General features: G+C 44.6%; 1 long non-coding RNA gene across 1 annotated transcript in view; it reads left to right on the top strand.

The window, feature by feature from the left end:
• LOC109550253 (uncharacterized) overlaps positions 1-23,320 on the top strand; it is a 44,936-nt gene extending 21,616 nt beyond the window's left edge. The window contains exons 6-15 of the long non-coding RNA XR_012327542.1: positions 4,412-4,559; positions 8,075-8,303; positions 10,688-10,841; positions 11,783-13,315; positions 13,658-13,811; positions 13,937-15,492; positions 15,723-15,806; positions 17,294-19,102; positions 19,680-21,460; positions 23,097-23,320. This is a non-coding gene — a long non-coding RNA (uncharacterized lncRNA). The remainder of the gene's footprint in view (positions 1-4,411; positions 4,560-8,074; positions 8,304-10,687; positions 10,842-11,782; positions 13,316-13,657; positions 13,812-13,936; positions 15,493-15,722; positions 15,807-17,293; positions 19,103-19,679; positions 21,461-23,096) is intronic.
• Positions 23,321-23,360: the final 40 nt, after the last annotated feature.

The raw sequence follows: 23,360 nt of genomic DNA, 5'->3' as shown, positions 1-23,360 counted from the left end.
AAAATGACCACTGAAGTGAAAAAAGAAGAATGTCAACACATCAGGGAGGCATGTTTTGTCTTTTTTTAGATTGTTACTGTGTTCAAAAATATCTTGATGCTAACCTTGTAATAGCTTTCGGACAAGGAACACACAGGGATAGCAATTATAAAAACAGGGGTGTTTACATCGCTCAATAAATATGTTATCAAATAACTGCTTTTAAGTCAATGTGAGAATAATTACTAGATCTTATTGCACTGGAAACATCACCTTATTCCAACCTATTCGAGTTTGATTGTAACCTTTTATAAATAAGGGTTCCCTTTTGGAAGTATCAAAATAGAGATAGAGACAGGTTTTCCTTGGTGCCTCATTTTTCAGATTCCCCAGAATCTTTGTTCACTTGCTCTTGCATTTTATTCTTTCTTTCTATTCCAATACATTTCTTCTTTCTGCGGTTGGGAGAGTTGTCTCCACTCATGGATTTGGGACTGGGATGTCTGAAATATTAATGCAGTTCTTGGAGTAGACGGTAGGTGGCGATGAAAAGCCGTGCCTCTCAGCCAGCCATCCTCTCTGGCAGTCCCAAATCAGAAGTGTGAGAACTCTGATGTAATGGGGCAGGGGAGAGAGAGACAGATGGGAACCAGAAAACCTGGGTGTCTACTCCTCCCTTAGACACCCACTTTTATGACTAGGATCCAGCTTCCTTACTTTCAAATGGAAAACTATTCTACCCCAAGTGAAATTAAATATTCAGACCCGATGAACACTTTGCAGAAGGGTTTTTACTTACTCAGCGCCCATGATGTTACAACTTCTAATATGCCAATGCCGTTTGCTAAAACTCAACAAAGATGTACACGTGTGAATTCAATAAAGTATAAAAAGTGGATTTTTTTTAAAAAAGTTTAGAATTACAGGAGTCCTTTACAGATCTATCCTAGCCTCAGATTCATGGAAGGAAATATTTTCCATAGGGAATCATGAAATAAAAAGGTTTTCTAGGGTTTCTCTAAGAGAACAGTTAGGAAATGAATTGCTCGAAGTTGTCAAGCAGAACTAGAACTATGGTACTTAGCTCGGAGTGGAATGCGGTAGGCCATCGGAAAGGAATGTGATCTGGGTTTGCTGGAATGAAGTGGGTTTTATTAGTTTTTCTTTCCCAGGACCAAAAGTTGACAACTGGATGGCCTAAATGAAATTGCTGCTATTTCGACAGGGTTGTGGGAATTAGGAGAAAGACTTAGAAAGCTGCAGGTTCAAGCATATTATAGCTCTGGCATTGGGTCACTGAAGTCTGTGAAAAGCAGAGCTAAAAGCAAATTAATTCGGGGTTAAATCTTCATAAAAACTGGAATTATATAATCTTGGAATTAGAGATCATGTGTTCCGACCTCTCTCCCAAAGCAAATATCCCCAGAAGAACGTCTTTGAAAGGTGACCTTGCAGGCATTTTCTGGAACACTTTGAAGAAAGAGCTCTAGCAACTTTTCAGAATACCCCATTCCATTCCTAAACCCCCGATTTCAGCACTTTTTGAACCATGGTGAGGAACCTAGAACGCACAGACATATTTTTGGAGGTCTAAGTGTTCTAAACAAGATCTGCAAATTTTTGTTGTTTTATTTGGACAACAATTGAAAGAGAATTAATATGTAAACATGCCACCGTGACCACTTTTTTCTCATTAGTAAACTTTCTGTTTATGAGCTCCTTTAGGTTTACAGAGAAATTGAGTGAAAAGTTTAGACATACCTCATACCCCCTAACCCCTCCACCTCCAATTTCCCTATGATTAATATCTTATATCAGTGTAGCATGTTCGTTACAGTTGATGAGCCAATATCAATACATTATTATTAATTAAAGTCCATACTTTACTGCTAGGGTTCATTTTTTGTGTTGTACATTCTAGGGATTTTACTTTTTAAATTTTATTTTATTGAAGTATAGTTGATTTACAATGTTGTGTTAACTTCCACTCTACAGTAAAGTGATTCAGTTATACATATACATTCTTTTTCATATTCTTTTCCATTATGGCTTATCATAGGATATTGAATATAGTTCCCTGTGCTGTACAGTAAGACCTTGTTGCTTATCCATTCTCTGTATAATAGTTTGCATCTGCTAATCCCAAACTCCTAATCCATCCCTCCCTTACCCGTAGGGGTTTTGACAAATGCAATGACCACTTTTTATCTGAGGACCACCAGAGATATTTTCAATCATACTTTTGTTTATGTGTTATGGGACTAGTTCTACTTTAATTGTTTGGGACGAATAAGTAAAGAACAGAGTTGGACTGACAGGCAACAAATGATGTTAATTTTAGTGAAGAAAAGTGACATCATAGTATGCCTCATAAATGAAGGTTTGTCTGTGGTTCAGAAAAAGAAATGTGTTTGGTTTGTGTTATCACAAATTATGCAGTGGTCTACACCTCCCCAAGACAAAAGCCATCATTGGTACCGTATTCGTGTCCTGAAGGGTGATTTTGTTTCGGCAAATGATATCATCTCTCACATTAAAATAAGGCTATTTCAATATTGTTGATATTGTAGTTTGTTTGCTTCTCATTTATACATTTGTAAATGTGGTTTGTTAACTTAATTTCCAGATTTGTATAACCGTAGGCATAAGGACTTATACCTAGTTGTACGCCCCATAATTAAGAAATGCTATAGAGAAAATAGTTGCAAATGATATGACTAATAAAAGGTTAATATCCAAAATATATAAACAGCTCATACATACAACTCAATATCGAAAAAAAACAAACAACCCGATTAAAAGAACTGTATAAACATTTTTCCAAAGTTTCCAAACATTTATACAGAAGAACTGTATAAACATTTTTCCAAAGAAGACATACAGATGGCCAACAACCACATGAAAAGATGCTCAATATCGCTAATCATCAAAGAAATGCAAATCAAAACCACCACGAGGTACCACCTCACACCTGTCAGAATGGCCATCATCAAAAAAACACAAATAAAAAACGTTGGCAGCCATGTGCAGAAAAGGAAACACTTGTACTTTGTGGTGGGAATGTAAATTGGAGCAGCCACTATGGAAAATAGTGTGGAGGGTCCTCAAAAAACTAAAAACAGAACTACTATATGATCCAGCGATTTCACTCCTGGGTATATGTTTGAAGAAGATGAAAACACTAATCTGAAAAGATATGTGCACCCCATTGTTCACAGTAGCATTAGTTACAATAGCCAAGATATGGAAGCCACCTACGTGTCCCTCAACAGACAAATGAAGATGTGGTATGTACGTATATACAATGGAGTGTTACTCAGTCTTTAAAAAAAAAAAAAGAATGAAATTCTGCCATTTGCAACAATGTGGATGGACCTAGAGAGTATTATGTTTAGTGAAGTAAGTCAGACAAAGAAAAATGCTCTATGTTATCACTTATATGTGGAATCTAAAAAATAAAACAAACGAATGTATATAACAAAACAGAAACAGACTCACAGATCTAGAGAACGAACTAGTGGTTACCAGTGGGGAGGGTGTGGCAGGCAAGATAGGGGCAGGAAATTGAGAGATACAAACTACTCTGTATAAGATAGATACGCAACGAGGGATACATCGTACAGCACCGAGAAATATAGCCATTGTTTTGTAATAACTTTAAATGGAGTATAATCTATAAAAATATTGAATCACTGTGTTGTATACCTGAAACTAATATAATATTGTAAATCAACTATACTTCAATTAAAAAAAAGTTATAGAAAAAATATTTGTAAACCCTGGGGATTTTCAAGAATAATTTTTCTCTATGAGGGAGTCTGTACAGGAGTCAGGTTTAAGAAACCCCATTCTAAGCGTGAGAAAATTTTTCCCTATACGGAGTGCAGAACAGCCTCCCTGTGTTTTGTGCACCCTCATCCTGGTACTGCCCTCTGATGTCTAATCCTTTACTACACAACAGCCCTCTGAGTATTTAAGAGGAACAACTGCCTGGTTTAAAGCTTCCTCTTTTATATTTTAAGAGCCAGAAACAGAGTGATATAGACTGAATATATGTCTAATCCCTGGAGGGCAAGGTATAACTCCACCCTCCTTGCACTGATTGTATTGAGAGCTGAGGTTAAGATTTGCTTTTCTCATTTACCAGCCCTCTCAAAAGGGAAGGCAAGGTCAGCCTGGCCTGATTTGTTCTTCGTGAATTCGTGATGATTCTCGGGGCTTCTCCCTGGACTTCTCAGAATGCTCTAGGTCATGTCCAGGGTGGATTAAGCTAGAGGGTTAGAGTTTCTGTGATATAGCCTTCTCCCATTTGACCACTGAGACAATGTTTTCCTATAACCAATGTTCTGGCCACTCTGTCATCCTATGTGATTTCTCAAAGAGAACTCAGAATGGTTCTTCAAGTAAAACCTCAAATCATTTTTTTTCCCAGGACTGTATTTCTATTAACCTGGACCTAGATGAAGGATGTGTGGTGCTTGCTGGAGGGCCCAATGTCACTGACAACTGACAGATAGAAAGTTACTGCCTGAGTCTTTGATGGTCCAGCTCAAGTTGCTACTTTGGAGGTTGGGGTCAAGGTAGGTGGGACCTAAAGGCCCTGTGGAGTTGGGAGCAGTGTTGGCCAGTCGCTAAGACAGAACATAAGGACTCTGTGAAAAGAGCCCATCCTTCTCTCCTGAAAGATTATGTGGTGTGCCTTGGGCCAACAAGTGAGAGTCAACAGAAAAACTAAAGAAAAAATACAAGTCAGTGACCTAAAAAGCTGAGAGCAGGTTGGGATGAGGTGTGAGGAAAAGTTTCTCTGAACAGGAAGTTGAAAGAGCAGGAAGAGAAGGAGAGCCTGTCCTGAAGTACCACCAATATGGGTGCCGTGCATGCATGCGTGTGTGTGTGTGTGCGCACGCGCATGGACTCGTGTGAGACACAGGGAGGAACTGGAGGGAAAGCAATTCTGCAAGCAGTCTAATCTACACAACCTAACCTCAAAAGGGTAGGAAAAAGAGGGATTTAAACATTCTTACCTGCTACCTTTCAGTAAGGTGATTCTGACTAATGTTTATGATTAATTGTGAGGCCTTTAAGAGAAACTCTGAATTTTGATCATTCAAAGCCAGGAGGTAACTCCTGTGGGAATCACTGGTGATGAGGCAGGCGGTACAGGAAAGCCAATGTCTCCACAGGACAACCTTTGCTCCTTCAGTCATATACTTGGATGGACTCCTGGTTACATAAAGACAAGCCTGGGTATTCCCCATATGACAAAGGAGCATTGATCTTGGAAACACGCCTGAGTGAGAGTCTTTGCTCCAACCCTTGCTAGCCATGTGACCCTAGGAAATTTACTTAGCTTCTCTGTTGCACAGTTTCCTCCTTGGTAAAATAGGATGGTAATACTATGCTTAGCCCCTAGGGTTGTTTTGAGAAGTAAATGAGTTTAAATATACACAAAGTACCTAAAGGCACGTGGAAAATGTTGTATCATGTATGAATTATTATTTTAACTTGGCCTTTCCGAACCTCAGAGGAAGCTGGGAAAGTGAGTATGTGGCTAAGGAGAAAGGAATTACTGCAAGTGACTCAAACCAAATATGACTTTCCCCTGGGGTTGTGTCAGGACTGATTTCCCTGAGAAGAGGGACTCTCCACCTGGCATTTACATAAAATCAGAGTAGTGTTAGCAAGGAAGAAGGGGGAGGGTGATATGGCTGTAGGAGAAGCTGCAGACTGTGTCTGCTGCACACCTTGATTTCCAGGTGAAACACAGAGATGCACGTGGCCGCCCCAAGATGGCAGCCAACCACAGCCGAATCTAGGTCTCTTGTTTCAATGTTACTTTCTGGTACCAAATGATTTGATAGCTTTGTGCTTGCTAACTATCATGGCCCGGGTACAAAGTGTCGATATACAAAATTTGTAGACCTTTAGACATTTTGAAGAACAAAGTACAGCTATCACGTGAACACACACCAACAATTCAAGTGTCACTCTAAATAACAGTACATCCAATTCAGAGCACATGTTGCTGGGCTACCTGGTCATGATTCTCTTGGCTGTCTTCATCTGAGGTGTTCTGCTTGGCTTGTTTGACTAGAGACCTTCCAATATCTTTAAGAACACATGTTTCCATCCCCTGGCATACAGCTCCAGCCTTTAGAGCTTGGACAGAAATGAGTTAGCTATTTGTTGCCAACTCGTTCCATTTTGAAGCAATGTAAATATCCAATATTAGAGGGATAGTTAGATTATGATTCCATTATGAAATATTGTGCAGAAATTAATCTCATAAGGGTAAAGACTGTGTAACAACAAGGACATGTAGGTAGGTATCGTAATGAGTGTAAAGTGAACAAATCAGTAGAGCAAACACTCTGGGTCCACCCGTGCCACCAAGCGCTCTCAGTTGTTCTAACCAAGTTCCAGCCGCCTGACTGAGCACCTCTGGATGGGGGGGGTGGTGTCGTTCCCAAGCACCCTCAATTATGGACACACACACAGAAATTAGGAATTAGCTAATTAGGAATTGGCTCCCCTTCTCCACCCCCGAGCAGTCCTTAAGCAATGGCCGTGGGGAGTCGATGTATAAGTTCCCCAGCTTCAGTACCCCTTTGAGCTGCGTGTTTTGCACTGTGTCCCCAAATTTCCTATGGGGTTAAGCTTCTATCACTGGATAAGGGTGCTCTTTGTCAGCTGCTCTCCCTCCCCTGTGTTGATACCCATGCCCCCCGTGGTGTTGCCTGCACTTCCCAAATAAACTACCTTTGCATGAATACCTCGTCTCAGGGTCGGCTGCTGGGAAAACCCAGGCAAAGACAGGCAGCATAGGGAAATCTAGACACATCCCTGTTTGGCCCTATAGAGGATGTATATACACACAGGCCAGGATGAAAAGGAAAAACACAACAATGACAGGAGTTTAAATGAAGATGGTGAGAGTATGTCGGATTTTTTTTCCTTCTATTTTCTAAACTTTCTGTAAAGTTGTTATATGAGTATAAACTTTTCTGTTTTATATGTTTAAGCAACAGTAAATACATCTGTGTGCCTCAAATCCACATACACAGAAAGGTTGGAAATAGAAGTGAGAAATATCTCTTAAAGAAATGGGTTAAAAAACAAAAGAAATGGGTTGCCCACAGGATGGTCTGTTTTAGGACAGCACCGGGTCAGTGAGGTTTCTGGAGCCAGAATGTGACCTTGTAGAAACCAGACCTCAATCTGGTCCACATCAAACATCTACACAAATTCAAGGTTTACACAGTTTAGTGCCCAAAGTACAGCAATGTCTGTTTTTTCAAAGAGCAAACTGTATAAACACAAACACACATTGCATTCATTCCTATTTTTTCTAAATTCCAAATAACTAAGCATTTTCTTTGGAAAGTTTCCTCACAAGTAAGTAAAATCATTTCTGTTTTAAAATTGTGATCTACAGTTTATATGATCAGAGCTTCTTTTATTTTACTGAGCTGTTCTCCATGTAAAACCTATTTTTAACCCAAAGAGTTGAATTTAGTTATCTTGCTTCTAGGAACATTATAGCAGGCTGTAGAAACGAACATTTTATTTTCCCGTCATTTTCTACTTTAAAACTTTTGATTAAAAACAAAAAGAAATACACACAGGCACATGCAATTGATTCTATTGTAAAGGGAATTTAGGTTCCAAACCAGGAGCTAAACAGATTGTAGGTGTAAAGCCAAACTATTTGGACACGTAGTCTCTGAGACAAATACTGTACCCAACAATGTCACTTTTTGAAATGGGGAGGAGTGGATAGCTGCTTCATTCAAGAGAGTTAGTGATTTTATTTGAAAGGCTAATTAACTCAACGTACAAGTTTTTCTTCTCCTGTAGACAACGCGAGGGTGGGGTCACTTTCTACCGGTAAAATGAGGAAGGAAAATGTGTTCTTTACTTCCTGTTATCTTTTTCTTATGGGAAGGCTGATAGAGGCTGTGGAACAAAGTGGTGAAAGATGACATGCTTCAGAGCTAGCGAGACCTAGGTTCAAATCCCGGTTCAGCCACTTATTGGCTGGGAGAGCTTGGGTAAGTTATTTAACTTCTCTGTGCCTCCATTTCTTCCTCTGCAGAATCGACATTATACCTAAGAGAAACAGCCCTTCATAATAACAAAGAATAGAAAGCAACAGAAATGCCCATCAACAGAAGAATGTATGGAAAAATTACACAGCTGAGAAAATGAATGAACTCCAGCCCCTTGTGAAAAGCATGGACGAACCTAAGGAATGTGATGTTCAGTGAACAAAAGCCTGCCACCCTTTTCATCAAGTCCAAATCTAACTAAAACTAAGCAATCAGGTATTTGGGTATACAGTAGAAAAAAACAAGGAAATGCAAAATTCTGGATAGTGGTTGTGTGGGGGGGTGAACAAGAGAATGGGTTGGAGGAGCACAGAGATGGATGCGAGTTACTGTTCACGTTCTGGTTCTTGGGTTGGGCGGCAAGTTCATTGGCAAGTTCATTTTTTTAATTAAAATATGAATAAATGAATAAAAGACGAGCAGGAGAGGGCCATGCCTGGAACGACAGTGGTCCTTAACCAATTAACCCATTACAATTAACCAATTTTGTGCAAGTGCATCTGAAATTGCAAGAAGAAAGAAAGAAAGAAAGAAAAGAAGTAGACAAAGTAGTGTCTACTGTATAGAGTTGTGATAAAAATTAAATGAGAAAATGCATGTCACATGCTTAACATAACTGCCTAGAAAAGAGTACACTTTAAATAGATGATATCTCAAATTGCTATTTTGTAAAACCATAGTTTTTAGACGATTTCAGACTTTGGAAATGTCTCATATACTTGGAATGTATCAATTTCAACCAAACAAGATTAATTCTAAGACTGTTCTTGTTGTCAGCTCAGTTCTACATATATTACAGATGAATAGAACCGAGGCTTGAATCTAGCCATTCGCTTTCGAGGGCCTATGCGATGTGCCAGGTATTGAGTTGGGTCCTGGAGACACTGGTGAGTGTCACAGGTCTAGACTCTGCCATTGCGGGTACACGGGGCTGAAGGAGTGAACAAATAATTAGGTGGTTACCGAGGTGATTAGGGCCAGAGGGAGAGGAGCATGCTGTGACCCAGCACTGCTGACCCTCAGGGAAGGTCAGAACAGTGCGGGGCAGGGGGCACAGACTGCCACCAGCCGTGAAGCGTCCCCAGCCCAGCTCCACCTCCCTGGGGGAGCGACCAGGCTCAGGGTTGTCATGAATGAACGTGAGCCTGAGTCAGGCATTTAGGGAAAATGCCCAGCACACAGTGGATATTATGTTAGTATTATAAATAAAACAAAGCAAGGATATGTACTGACGGGTTCAGCTGCCCACTTCCATTTTTACCCACCACACGCAAATGGGGTTGTCTTACCCGTTTGGGCTGCTATAGCAGCTACCATCAGCTAGGTGCCTTATAAACAGCAGACATTTATCTCTCCCAGTTCTGGAGGCTGAGAAGTCCAAGATCAAGGCAGCAGCAGATTCAGTGTCAGGTGAGAGGCCGCTTTGTGGTTCATAGCTGGTGCCTCTTGCTGTGTCCTCACATGGTGGAAGGCAAGGGAGCTTTCCGGGGTCTCTTTTATAAGGGCACGAATCCCATTTGCAAGGGCTCCACCCTCATGACCTAACCACCTCCCAAAGGCCCCACCTCCTAATGCCATCACCTTGGGGGTTAGGCTTCAACATATGGATTTGCGGGGGTGGCTCACAAGCAGCAGGGTCCACCATGCCTTCCTCCTATGGTACTTAGTCACGTGGTCATGATTAGTACTGTCACCTTTGACTCCCTTGCACAAAATAACCTGAGAGAACTTAGCTGTTCTTTAACATTCAGTGCAAGGAAGTGGTGCCGGGTACCCTCACTTGTGTAAATGTCACATCACCTGGGGGGTTTGTAAGCAGAAAGTCCTACAGGCCTCCAACTTGACTCCCAGACTCATGCTTGAGTCCACAGCAACACCGAGCACACGCCCCTTCCTAGCTCCCTGGGCCCAGGGACTCAAGATTCATTTGTGGCTGTTTCTTTGCACATAAGCACAAACATATGATCAACCCAGAGCCAAAGACCCCAGGGGTCTGTCTATCACCTTCCCTTCTCTCTCCCCACCCCTAAAAGCCAGCAAGAGGGCTTCCCTGGTGGCGCAGTGGTTGAGAGTCCGCCTGCCGACGCAGGGGACGCGGGTTCGTGCCCCGGTCCGGGAAGATCCCACATGCCGCGGAGCGGCTGGGCCCGTGAGCCACGGCCCCTGAGCCTGCGCGTCCGGAGCCTGTGCTCCCCAACGGGAGAGGCCACAGCAGTGAGAGGCCCGCATACCGCAAAAAAAAAAAAAAAAAAAAAAAAAGCCAGCAAGAAACAATTTGACGGGGTAAACTTGCTTCACAAACTTGAAAATTGTTACCTTCTAATGTAAGACCAGCAATACTCTGGATATAAATGACAGGTGTGATTAACATAATTAGCTTCAGCTTATTGCAGCCAACAAAATGGAAGGAGGCATTTAGCTATAATTACTGAGACACTTTTCATTCAACAAGTGCGTCTTAAACATCAGGCGTGCTCATCTAGACCCAAAGAGGTATTCGCTTTCACTTATCACTTGGAATAAAGGTACTCATAATAAGCTTATGAGATGACTCATAATAAGCTTTTAACTACATTTCTCTGCTTCTGTGCTACACATAGTTCTTCCATGGGGGAAATGAAGCATTCACATGGGGAAGATGAATCCTTAATCACGCAGAATGATGATCCGTGACTCCCTAATTCATCACTAAGAGATTCTACCCTCGGCTTAGAAGTGAAGGGGGATTTGGGACAGGACTGTACTCAGAAAAAGGTAAGAATAAGCTGGGTTTGCTTCTTCTCCATAATTGTGAAAAAGTGTTAGGTAATTGTGAGAATGGGTATAATTTGGGGCGGGGGGAAACACCCTTCCTATAAAAGGTACAGTAAATGTTCTTCAAGTGAGGAGTGATTGAAGTTTAACCCTCCAGCTGCAGGGATGCCCAGCCTGGGCCCTCCCTCTTCACACCCGGCAGGATGGGCGCTCCAGGTGCCCGATCTCTTACCCCGAGTCACCCGACCTGGGGCCTGGCAGAGAGCTACCTCTACCTGCCCACTCCCCCAAGTCCTCTGCCCCACCTAGATTTTGATGTTAAAAAGCTTCTTCCCGGGCTTCCCTGGTGGCGCAGTGGTTGGGAGTCCGCCTGCCGATGCAGGGGACATGGGTTCGTGCCCCGGTCCGGGAAGATCCCACATGCCGCGGAGCGGCTGGACCCGTGAGCCGTGGCCACTGAGCCTGCGCGTCCGGAGCCTGTGCTCCGCAGCGGGATAGGCCACAGCAGTGAGAGGCCCGCGTACCGCAAAAAAAAAAAAAAAAAAAAAATCTTTTTCCCACTCTGCCCGCCCCTGCTCCCACATCAATTTCACATTCTTTTTTTTTTTTCTATTTTGAAATTATTTTAATTTACAAATAGAAAACATCTTGGAAGAAAAAAATGAAAGAAAAACACAAAACATATAGGTAAATTTTTAGTCCATGAGCGTCTCAAATCCTCACTTGTTCACCAATCCCCAAGATGAAAAACACTTTTCTAAAAAGGTATTCAGCCACCAACAATGATGTTATTAATAGGAATATGGATCAATTTCACAAAAAAGCCCAATTTCACATTCTTAATGTACATACAGGCAGTGGGATATTGGGAATTACTGAGTCCTTTCATTTAAACCAATGCTGTCATGTTAACTCAGTTTGCCTGTCCTTGTAACCCTCAGTGTGACGTCTCCTGCTTTCAGAGGAGGACAGAGCCGGGCAGCAGTGGCAGGTGATGGAAAGCCTGGCCGGGGAGGCGGGGAAGCAGGCGCCAGTGTTGGGTCCCCACCTGCTGGCCACATCCCTGCTCCTCCTTAAGTCCTGCGTACTTGTCACTGAAGTGACAGGCTCCACCTAGGTCACCTCCAAAGCCCTTGCCATCCCAGAGGGCCTAATTCACAAGTCGTCCGTTTCTGCAGGCTGTTTGCTGGGCACATCATTTGTACAGAGGAGAGGAATTCCACAGACCGTCATGAAGCCAGCTCAGCTCTTCAGCCCCGCTTCCTCCCGGTGGTGGAGCCTGGCTCTTGCCAATTTGAGTAACTGGGTCACTTCCGGTTTAAACTCTGTTGCTTTGGGGTAAACCCTCAGTCAACTCAGGACCCTCCCGCTTCTCTCTTTCCCTTTCCTTCTCTCAGGATTAAATTGGGATTATGGGAGGCTTATTTAAGGTTTTGTTACGTCCGTGACAGGGTGGAGAGCAAGAGCTGGTTGTGTCTGTTCCATGGTTGTCTTTGGCCTCCAATGAGCTGGGACCCGCCCCCTGGTCCAGAGTGTTGCCCTCGGACCCTGCCGACGGCGAGGCTCCTCCCGGCCCCCTCCCCGGTTGTGGTGCCCAGCACGTGGCTCCCCTTTCCTTTGGTCCTTCTGTGCATCCCATGCTGGGGGGCGGGTGTAGCTGGGAGACTTTGGCGGTCTCCCTCGGGATCGTGCTCTAGCTGAGGGCCCGGGGAGCCCTCCCTCATGCCTAGGTGCCAGACCTGAACAGAGACACCCGCTAAACTTCTCAGGGATCTCCATCAGGGCTTGTTTTGCTGGAAGATGCTGCCCTCGTCTCAGGAGCTCATCAGCATCTGGACCCCAGCTCCACTGCTTCTGAGTCTCCTTCCCAGCCCTGACCCCACTGAACTCATCTCGGTTGGAAAAACAGTTCTGATGTTATCCTGACTCTCCTCGCCCCTGATTTATTTATGGCGTAATTTATTTATGATATAATACATGCTGGGAGGACGAGGGAGCCACTTGGGAACATGAAGAGCCATCCAAGTTCATGCTCAAGCGAACTTAGGTGAAAAGAAAGATAAATCCATATATAGTTGATTAAAATATTTATAAAGACACAGGTTACTTATCTCAAAACCTGAGAAAGGTCAGAAATGACAGACGAGACAGTGGGGTGGAATGAATCTGGGTCACAGATTGCGATCCAAGGAGAAGGAGGGAGAAGAGGAGGGTGGGGACGCTTGGCAGTGTACGGGAGAGGAGGCCCAGGACCAAGGTGGCTTAGGTGCCTGTCCACAGGCTGGAGGTGGAGGTGAAGGTCAGGTGCACGGCTTGGGGGTGGGGCGGGCCCAGAAAATACCCGTGAGCAGAACAAAGCTGACCGAGGAGGGTCGGGAAGATGGAGGACGCAAGGAGGAGCAGCTGGGGGAAAGACCTGAGCAGGACGGTGCTGAGCTCGCCTTGATTAGATGACTGTGGAGAAACGGTTACAGGTAATTCAAGACCGGTCTTCGGGGGTGGGGGAGGGGAGGGTGGGAGTGTTGGGGGCGAATAGGAAGAACCACGTTGCAGGTGCAAAGCCATCTGGGTCTGGTCGAGGAATTTGCATGGGATTCTGGGGAAGGGAAAGATTCGGGCTGCCGAGGAGGAAGCTGCTGTCCTTGGCGGTGTTTGGTGAGTGATGAAAACCGGAGAGGTAGCAAAGATTACCAGGCTGCAGACTTGCAGAAGCAGCAGGACACTGGCACAGCCCACAGGACGGGGAAGTTGGTCAACAGGGAAGGCTGGGTGAGGAAGGGTGGGGAGGTTGAGGTCTCAGGGCTATTTATATTCAGCCGGAGACGTCCTGGAGACCTTGGTACGTGACATACCGGAGAGGAGAGGCCCGGGCGTGTGCTGGAGCAGGCGTGTGTCAGGAGGCAGTGATGGGAGGAGTGGCGAGCTGGGCTCGGTGCGAGGAGAAGGTCGGGGTGCTTCCCGTGAAAGCGTGTAAGTCAGGCAGCCCTCTGCCACTCCACCTCTGGGCTTGCAGTGCTGAGAGCGGAGCCGGGACACCGCTGTCTCACTTCTCTTGCATTTAACGCAGAATGTGAAATTTACAATTCTCTTTAAAGCACTGACCAGAGAACGTGGTTTACGCAGCACAAGAGAGGAGCATGGGATCCGGAGCCTCCCGAACTTGGATTAAAATCCTAGCTCTGTAGAGAAAATGTGGTGTATGCATACAATGGAATATTGCGGAGCCTTAAGAAGAAAGGAAATTCTGACTCATGCTACAACACGGATGGATCTTGAGGTCATTATGCTAAGTGAAACTAGTCAGTCACAGAAAGGAAAATACTAGGTATGATTCCACTTATAAGAGGTGTCCAGAGTACTCAAACTCATAGAAACAGAAAGTAGACTCGCGGTTGCCAGGGGCTACAGGGAGGGGGGAGGGGGAGTTATTGTTCAATGGATTCAGAGTTTCAGTTTTGCAAGGTGAAAACATTCCAGAAATCTTTTGCACAGTATATGAACAGAGTTAACACTACTGGACTATACCTTAAAAATAGTTAAGATGGTAAATTTTATGTTACGTGTTTTTAGCACCACCCACCATAACATTTTTGAAATCCTAGATCTTCTGGTCTCCTAGTGGCTGTGTGACCTTGACCTTGTACAAGCCAGCTAATTTCTTAGAGTCTCGGTTTCCTCATCTGTAAGATGGGCATAGAACACCCACCTCATAAAGACATTCTAGGACTAAATAAAAGCATGTAAGTGAAGCTCCAAACGTAGCACCTAGCACATCAAAGGTGTTCACGTTCCATTTAAATTAAATTAGTTCCCCTACTATCGAAACCTGGATGGTTTTCTTTTAAGGACCTAGACCTACTAGGTCTAGGCCTTTAGCGGCATATCGTAGTGCAGCCTCCACAATACTGAGGATGAAATAGTTAACAGGAAGCCCCCTGAACTCTTATTCCTAAAGATTTGTGATACACTACACACCAAGTGTCCCAGCATCCCTGTTCTCGATCAGAGGAGGGTCCCAAATAAAGAGGTCACTCTTCCCATCAGAAGAAGCTGAATACAATCTCTTCTGACACAAACTGGGCAGAATCCAAATACCACTGTCCAGAACCATGGGTTTTCAGACTTTCTGGTAGAGAACCCCTTTGCAAAGCAGCAGCCAGTAGTGGCAGGCATTTGGGTGAGCCCACGGCAGAGAACAAATCTCCTTAGGAATATCATTACTGAGTATTTACTGCATAAAGTGAAATCTGAGCGAGTCCCATGCAGAGACATGAGACCAACGTGGAATAAGCTTAGGAGAACACCGAACCTGAAAACCCGAGATGTAGAGGACTTCAGACCAGAACGTTCTCTGAGCCACCCCTGGCTAGAGAGTTTTTCTTACCCTTCACGGAGAAGAATTTGGGAGTTTATGCCAAAACTCCTTTCGATATCATGTACAGTTTGTTGCATCAAGTTGTAAGTTATCTAGAAATACCTGCAATCGTCTTATTTCGTAGTGTGGGTTCAAGCATTCTCGACACTTCCTTCTGTCATCTTCATAAAGTCCTGGGTCCCCGACAGCTGCCAGCTGTTATTACAGCAAGATACCTGCACAGGGTGGACCCCTTCTGACTCTTGCAGTTAAAATCCTGGTGCCTGGAGTTTCCAGGTAAGCAGTAACCCTCACACAATGTTGTCTGGGTGTGCAGCCTGTAACAATAGTGCACCACACCCAGAAAAACAATATGCCAAAATATTAAACTCTCCTACTCAGGCGCTATGTCACGTAGGCCATGCATCTTAAGATGTCAGAGCCCTTGAGAGGGTCAGTCAGACTGATGTGATACTTTCCTATTGCTCTCAACTTTCTCAGGCTGTTTCTTTTTTTTTTCTTTTAAGGTATTCCATGGCTTGTCCCCACCTTGAGTGACAGCATGGTGAAGGGGATAGAGCAAGGGGTTTTGGCAGCAAGGCCGCAGTGAGGTGAGATCCCATCTCTACCTCCTTTAATGGCTGTGTAAGCTGATCCTATTACTTAATTTTTTGTAGCCTCAGAATTCCTCCTCCATGGAGTAGAATTTTCTAGAAGCTACCTCAAGTTTATGGAGAAAAGAGAGATGGTGTAGCTGAAGGGTAAGGGCTGCTGCCTGGTCCGTAGGAGCTGCTCCCTGAGTGTTAGCTGCTGCCCCCTTCTCCCCCCACCCATGTTGCCTTCTCATTTCCCCTGATTCTGAATCTTGTTTCATCCTTTCTAATCCCGGAACCAGCCCTGAGGCCTTCAGCTCTTTCTCTGATGAAGACTTTCATTCCTGGACGCTCCCATCCCCCCACACACTCCAACTACCTGATAAACAGCCTCTAATAGTCACGAAAAGTTCGTCTCTCCTCTCTTTGCACACACTCTCCCCTCACCAGTTACTTCTCCCTCTTCAGAAGAAGGCTGACCGGGCCCTTCACTTCGGGCTGTGCCCACTTCCGAGTATGTGACCCGTTGCTGACACGTCAGCGTTTCTCTCATCTGGCCCCTCTTGGGACCTAGATCTTTTTCATCACACTTCCCATCATTTGTTTTGTGTTCCCATCCTGTGCGTGTGTGTGAGAGGGAGAGCACGTGTCTTTTCTCTCTTCAATGCCCGTACCCCCTTTTCACCCAGACTCCGCACCCCATTTGTCGTCAGAGGCCCAGCAGGACAGGTCGGCCCCTACGTGAGCTCTGGCCTGCCCCTCCTTCCAGCTCAGCATCCTGCTTGGAACTTTCTCCCAAGCAGACACTGCTAATTAACTCGGCCTGAACCCCGGTCTCAGGGCTACGTGTTCACATGAAAGGGCTGTTGAGACCACAAGGACCTCCCTGCTTCCTGCAGAGGGAAGATCAATCTCTCCTTTCCCTTCAACTTATAGTCAACTTTCTCCAGGAAGTGGCTGTTCCTTATTTTATACTATGTCAGAGGTAGCAGTTCAATCCTGGAGTTTCTATTTGAGAAGTTGCATGGAGGGTTTCAACAAGTGTTCCAAAGCAGGTTCTTTTCCCTTGGTCCTGCTCAGTTACTTACGTCTGGCTCATGTACATCCTGTTAATTTAAAGCGTGTCTCTGTGATCTGCAATTTCTCCTCATCAATACCGTTGAGGACCAAGCAGCCTGCAGAGTTTATTTGTTCTATCTTATGCTAAAAACAAAAACATGGAACTGTTTGTGACCGAGGCCTGCTCTTATGTTTGGAAACCACACGATGGGCTCTTGGTCCCCTGCAGCGAGTCCTGGTAGAGCTGTGGGGATAGCTGAGGGGGTCTGATAAAAGCCAGGGCCTGGCACCCTGCAGCTTTTAAAGAGTGAGCTGAGACACACTGCTGTTAGGAGACGCAGGAGTGTGGCTTGTTTATCTCCACTTTCTCCATGGACATCTCTGGACACATAGGGTTGCTGTTTTGTTTTGACTGATTTGGACTTTTTTCCCCTCACGGTTAAAAGAGCAAACAAGCTTTAAAAATGACCTAATCGTTGTCCAGGGTGACTTCATGGGAAGTCACCAACCTCCCCAGAATGCAGAGTTGGAGCAGGGCTGGTGCCAGGAAAGGAGATTTGGAATTCGGAAACTTTGAAGCCCTGTAAACAGCCATGGAAGTATCGCGTGAGTCGGACCTCAGTTCCCCATCCGCAAAAATGCCAGTTGTTTTTTTTTAATCTTTTTTTAAAATTTATTTTTGCCTGTGTTGGGTCTTCATTGTTGCACGCAGGCTTTCTCTAGTCGCTCCACGGCATGTGGGATCTTCCCGGACCAGGGCTCGAACCCGTGTCCCCTGCATTGGCAGGCGGATTCTTAACCTCTGCACCATCAGGGAAGTCCTGCCAGGTTTTTAGATAAGGAAGAAATTTAAAGATCTTTCAGGGTAAAGAACTGCATAGATTATTTTTTATTAATTATTTATTGAGTATAGTTGATTTACAATGTTGTGTTAGTTTCTGCTTTATGGCACAGGGGTGCATAGATTAGTATCATGATTCTAGGTAATATAATGTAGGTATAGTTTACACACTATTCCCTTTGTGTGAATCCCCCCGAGGCAGGGCTATGACTCGTGGTGGACAATGAAGAGGACAAAGATTTAGGGAACCCTGGACTGGACTTGAGAAGTTCACCCTCGAGCCCCAACTACCGGTGATGGTTACTTCAGTATTAGTATTTTATAGATTATACTTTACAAATAGAACTCATGCTCCTTGTAAAAACATCCAAACAACAGAAATATTTAAAGTATGTAAAGCAAAAATCTCTGGGCCTGCCTCCCCAGAAGGGGGTCAGCAGGGTGGTGGCCATCACCTGGGTCTCTTCCAGGCGCGCACACTGAGAACTGTTTGTTTTAACGAAAGTTAGATCATACTCTGTGCATTGTTCTGTGTGACAGTTGCGTCTTTTATTCTTAAGTGGAAGTGACGAGGGGTGGGAAGTAAGCGCAGGCTTCTGCATCAGAGTTGTAAGTCCCCAGCCCCTTCTGTTACTGGCTGCGTGTTTTGGAGCAAATTGCGTAACTTCTTTGAATCTCATCTTTTAAAATGGGTACTGGGGGGCTTCCCTGGTGGCGCAGTGGTTGAGAGTCCGCCTGCCGATGCAGGGGACGCAGGTTCGTGCCCCGGTCCGGGAAGATCCCACATGCCGCGGAGCGGCTGCGCCCGTGAGCCATGGCCGCTGAGCCTGCGCTTCCGGAGCCTGTGCTCCGCAACGGGAGAGGCTACAACAGTGAGAGGCCCGTGTACCGCAAAAAAATAAAAAATAAATAAAATAAAATGGGTACTGGGGACTTCCCTGGCGGTCCAGTGGTTAGGACTCTGAGCTTCCACTGCTGGGGGTCAGGGTTCGATCCCTGATCAGGGAACTAAGGTCCCATGCTATTTAACGTCTAGAGCTCTTATGCAGATTAGAGGTGATATATGTAAAATGCCAGGCACATGCTGAGTACGGAAGATCATGATTATTTCTAATAAACTTTAAATTCTAGGGTATTTTTCATTCTTGAACTGTCACAATGCTAGATTTTTCTACTAATTTGAGCAAGATTGGCTGTAGTTCATAAAGACACTCTCTTAGATGTTTTATTTTAGTAAATTCTCAGTGGGGTTCACTCCTGTTTTCTTTTTTTAAATCAGTGATTTTCAACCTTGATTCCATGTTAGAATTACTTGGGAAGCTTATAAAAACCCCAAACCAGGCCACACCCCATAACGACATCAGAATCTCTGTGGGCAGGACCTATGCCTCTGGATTTTTCTGAAGATCCCCAGGTAAGCCCAACACTCAAGCCTGGCAGAGAATCATCACTTTCTGTGATGCCGTATATGCTCTCACGAAATAAACATACAGGCCAGAACACAGTGGATTTCATTTGCTCGATGTGTTTGTGTTCATGGAAGAGTTTACTACCTTTCCTCTTTCAGTGGAGTGTAATTAATGTTTAAATACACATGCAGCGTGAACACCAGATAAAATTAAATCAAAGTATTGCAAATTGTAAAGTATATCTATTTTTATTATAAAGCACATTAAGGAATATTTAGAAAGTAGAAAAAAGCAAGCAAACAAGCAATTCACAAACAGTCCCACCACCTTTATATATTTCTGCTATTGTACTAGCAATGGTGCATTTATTTTTTTCTATAAATAGATTCTACAATATATAAGTATCATATCAAACATTATAATTCCTTTTCATTAGGGAACAATTAGGGAACAATTCCATTATAGAGAAACCGGCTTCGGGCTCAGAGCTCTGAAGGGGCTCCGAGCCAAGTATGATTCCTGCTAACCTCGGCCACATTCCTTCAAAGCCTTTTTGTTACCTTTATTCATCTTCTCTTTCAGAATGGAATGACGCAATGGAGACGTGCAGGTGATGACAGGGATTGGCTGGAGTCAGGAGGAGAGGGAAGACGATCGTTTCCACAAGTCACTGTGAAGCCAGGTTAGAGTCATTTGTTCTCCACAGTGAAAGCCTCACTTATTGAGAAGCTCTTCACAAAACCTGTGGAAAAGTCACAAGCAACAGTCGGCAGTGGCTGTCGCCAGGGGGAATCGTGTAGCTGGGGGAGAAAAGTCACCCTACGCCCTTCCAGACCATATTCACATATTTCTTCCCCCAGAGAGCAAACACAGAGTTTAAAACGACCTATTCTTCTTTTCTGGAATATGATTTTTTTTTGAAATTGAAGTATAGTTGATTTACAATGTTGTGTTAGTTTCAGGTGCACTGAAAAGTGATTCAGTTATACATATAAGAACAGTCTATCCTTGACTGATAACTGCTTTCTATTAGCCCTTCTCTGGGACAGGTGCTGTCTTGGGTGTGTCTACGTAAGTTTTCTCGTTTTCTGGATTCACGTTTGCCTTGTCATAAAAATTGTTCTAAATACACAGATACGTCTTGATCTTTCGAAGCTTGCTGATAATTCTGCCCACAGGTAGTCGTAGGAACCCAAGGACAAACAGCGAGACAATTCGCTGGACTTGGGGCCACAAGGCAGGTGTATTGAAGGGAATGGGTCATGGGCGGAACATACTTAGACATACTTAGTGGGGTGAGAGGAAAAGAACCTTTCTGATGCTAGAGATTCCAGGGGAGGAAGGGAGGTTTCCGAGGTCGTCTCTGTGGCAGGAGGACATTTGTGGAGTGTAGGGGGAGGACACAGGTGCAGCCTGAGAGGGAAAGCAACCAGAGTAATCCCACACCCGATGAGGGGTGCATTTATATTGGGGTCCCATGCCTGACAACCCAAGGAAGTGGCCCTTTGCCCGTTCATCATAAAGTGAACCCTGTGGGGAGTGGAAGATGAGTTTAGAACAGTGTCAGCCCAGCAGGCCTCAGGAGACGTTGCTGACTGACTGCATTGATCTAACTCCAGGAGAGGGGAGCTCCCGCATTTTGGGGGGCCCTATGCCCCGCAAGTCTGTGAAGAGGGTGTATTTATACCTATTGTCCTAAATGAACTAGAGGCAAAGGAGCCGAGTGATGACCCTGAAAAGTGGGTTGGCATTTGCAGCTACATGGATGGACCTAGAGATTATCATACTAAGCGAAGTAAGTCAGACAAATACCATATGATATCACTTATATGTGGAATCTAAAATATGACACAAACGAACTTATCTACAAGGCAGAAACAGACTCACAGACATAGAGAACAGACTTGTGGTTGCAAAGAGGGAGGGGGCATGGGGGGGATGGAGTGGGAGTTTGGGATTAGCAGATGCAAACTATTATATTGATATGTAAGATGGATAAACAACAAGATCCTACTGTAGAGTAAGGGAACTATATTCAATATCCTGTAATAAACCATAATGGAAAAGAAAAAAAGAGTGGGCTGGGACATTTTCGACAGCCCCAAAGGTCCTGGAGACAGAAGGGGATGTTCTTGGTACCTCTTGGAAGGAGAAATGGCCAGTGATTAGATGCAAAGGAGAGGTTTTGGAATAAAATGGATGTCCCTCCAAATAACCTACCAGTGAAGATTCTCTGGTCAGGTCCTCACAGAAGCATTTCTAGGTAACTGTCACCCGTGCCAGGAAGGAAGACAGGAAGCATGACTGTGACCATTTCCACGGCTCCCTCAAGCATCCCCGACCACACACCTGGTCATCTTTGGGTAAGTCAGCCGCTCACAGAGTTCATGCCATTCTGCCGCTGGCAGGTGTCCTGTCTGGCTTCTTATTGATTTCCTTCAGATTTTATTACAACTTGCAGCGATTTTCTTTCTTTGTTTTCTTGGTTTGTTTGTTTTTCCTTCTTTCACCCCCCTGGACAGTAAGCTGTATGAAGGTGGGGAGTACTTCATCTGTCTGGGTTAATCACCTCTGTGGCTAGACGGTGCCTAGCACAGAGTAGGTAGTTAATATTTGCTAAGTTAAAAGAATAAGTTTAAAGAATATTCAAGAATAAATGAATACATGGAATTTATGAACCTAGTGTCACATACGATTAAAGTACTGATTGTTCTCGTGTTTTTACCTGTTTCACTCCATGCCAGCCCAGGCCTGTGGTTTCTTCTACTTTCCTTTAGTTTTAGGCATACGCAGTTTCTATCCTAGCACTTGGGTCACTACCTGATTGTTATGTACACGCTTCAGCCACCAAGAGAGTGTGAGGTGACAGGGGGACCCCGGGACTAGAAAGCCTGCCCTGAGAACTGGTACCTCTGGCCTTATTTCTTGTCCCTTTATGACGCGTTCCGACCTCCCTGAAGACCCCCAGGCTCTCGAGTGCACCACGCTCCCTTCCATCCCCAGGTCTTTGCACAGACCGTTCCTTCTAACTTCCTCCTGCCCCTGCTTTGGCCTCTGCTTCTGAGTTGAGCACCCTTCACATGGGCTCCTATACCATCCTGTGTATCTCCAATCTCACACTTAGCTCATTAGCCTGTAATTGCATGTTTAAGTATTTGTTTTTATTTACTCATTCATCACTGAATATTATCTGAGCACCCAGGATGTCTTAGGCATGGCTCTGGGTACCGGGGATTCAGTAGTAAACAAAATAGGCAAGGTCTCTGCTCTCTGGAGCTTATGTTTTAGTGGAAAGAGATAAGCAGTTAACAAACAGAGACTCAGTTATATGTCATGTGCTAATAAGTGCTATAAAGAAATAAAACAGGGAAGGCAGAGACGAATAGGGGTCGGAAGCCTATTTTAGATAAAGTGATTAGGAAAGGCATCCGACAAGGGAACGCTTGTTTTATCATCGGCTCAAAGGAATTAGGGGAACAAGCTATGAAGATGTCTGGGCACCTAGTGTTCAAGTGGCAGAAACAGCCAGTGCAAAGGCCCTGAGGCAGGAACGTGCTTGACATATTCAGGACATTGAATAAGCAGAAGTGGTGTGGCTAGAGCAGAGTGACCACGTTAACCTCAAATCCACGTACGCTCCATGAGGTTAGAGACCACGTTCCCCTGGCTCAAGGTATATCCCTAATGTCTAGCACGGGGCTGGCACATGCCCTGAAGGTGTTGAAGGAATTCACACCTTGCAACAGCTTGCCCATTTGCCTAGTTTCACCATCAGGTCCTGAATGAAATAGACAGCGAGGAGGCCACTGAGCCTTTGGACAAGGGCAGGTCTGGGCAATGGAGGAACTGAGTAAATAAGTAAGAACAGTAAAGGGTTGAGAATAAATCTGAGGGTCCTGCTTGGTGCTCCAGGGATCAAGGCTCATTACGGCAGAGGGCTCTGGAAATGAGTTATTTTCTTTCTCTCTCTCTTTTTTTTTTTAATATTTATTTATTTAGGCTGTGCCGGGTCTTAGCTGCTGCACGTGGGATCCTCGCCGCGCTGTGTGGGATCTTTAGTTGCGACATGTGGACCTCTCAGTCATGGCATGTGGACTCCCAGTTGCGCATGCATGCGGGACCTTAGTTCCCCGACCAGGGATCGAACCCAGCCTCCCTGCATTAGGAGCACAGAGTCTCACCAGGGAAGTCCCTGGAAATGACGTCTTTTTTTTTTTTTTTTTTTTTTTTTTTTTTTTGCAGTACGTGGGCCTCTCACTGCCG

Source organism: Tursiops truncatus, chromosome 18, assembly GCF_011762595.2.
Source record: "Tursiops truncatus isolate mTurTru1 chromosome 18, mTurTru1.mat.Y, whole genome shotgun sequence".
NCBI lineage: Eukaryota > Metazoa > Chordata > Mammalia > Artiodactyla > Delphinidae > Tursiops > Tursiops truncatus.
The sequence above is the reverse complement of the archived record's forward strand: the minus strand, read 5'-3'. Positions and strand labels throughout refer to the sequence as shown.